The sequence below is a fragment of the Rhinolophus hipposideros genome (assembly GCF_964194185.1).
Source record: "Rhinolophus hipposideros genome assembly, chromosome: 5".
In the NCBI taxonomy this organism is placed as follows: Eukaryota; Metazoa; Chordata; class Mammalia; order Chiroptera; family Rhinolophidae; genus Rhinolophus; species Rhinolophus hipposideros.
This window is the reverse complement of record NC_138051.1, coordinates 962,013-963,054: the sequence shown is the minus strand read 5'-3', so window position 1 is coordinate 963,054 and position 1,042 is coordinate 962,013.

Genomic DNA, 1,042 nt, shown 5'->3' with positions numbered 1-1,042 from the left:
GTGGACCGCAGGTTGCGGATAGTGTGGCTCCTGCTTCCTGTGTTTCCAACCCAGCCACCAGGGAGAATATAGTGGTATGATTCCCCTATCTATAGCTCCGTGGGTGTTCCTTTTTGGCCTCACCAAGTCCTGCGTTCTTATGTGGGGAGCGGGAGCTGAGACCCCACGTGCCAGCTTGCATGACACTGTTTCTGTCATCTGAGCCAGCCCTTATAAAGGAGTTGCTGGAATTGTATTACAACCAATAGGACTGGGACTTTCCCCATTCAATTGGAGAAGTGTAAGTGTTTCCTTATTAGCATCTCCACTTACACATTAGAGCAGCCACACCACAGAGCAGATCACACCACATCAGAGCAGCTCCATTCTGACCAAAGGACAGTGCTTTTTGGACCAATCAAGCTGCGAGTATTTGGAGTCCTCATTTGCATGAGAATAGACCAATCAGGGATCAGGAACCGGACTTCTCTCTACGTAAGGTTCCACTGCTTAGGAGGGTGTGCTTTCCGCTTCCACTGAAGATCAAAGATTGAGGCTAAAGCACCAAAGACCTCTTGCCAGAGCAGGGGAGAGCTAAGCGGATTGAAGCATCCTGGAGCAGAGCAGACCTGTCTAGTCAGATAGTGGCCTTGCCCATGACCGTTAGCCCCAGGACCACCTCACAGCTGTGCTGTTTCGCAGCTGTGCTGTATCAAGATTGAAGTCTTTGCACTGAATAAAGTTTCTTTCTTCACCGTCCTCCATACTGGGGATTTCTATTGCCCTTGAATTGGCACCAGTGACCATCAGTTGACGGGGAATGGGTTAGGTAGAAAGACAACATTCTTGGGGCTCTGAATCATGTATAAGGCTGGCATAGTAATTATGGTTCAATAGGAGGGGAATGGGTTTCCTCCTGTGGAATTTCCTTAATGTGCTATCTCCATCCAACGGTGGACAGAGGCCAAGAAAAGTTTGAACCACTCGTTTCTTTAAGAGGCGTGGCCTCGATGTAGCCGCTGAGGGGCTGATTGGCTGAAGCTGCCCGTCCAGGGGCGGGACT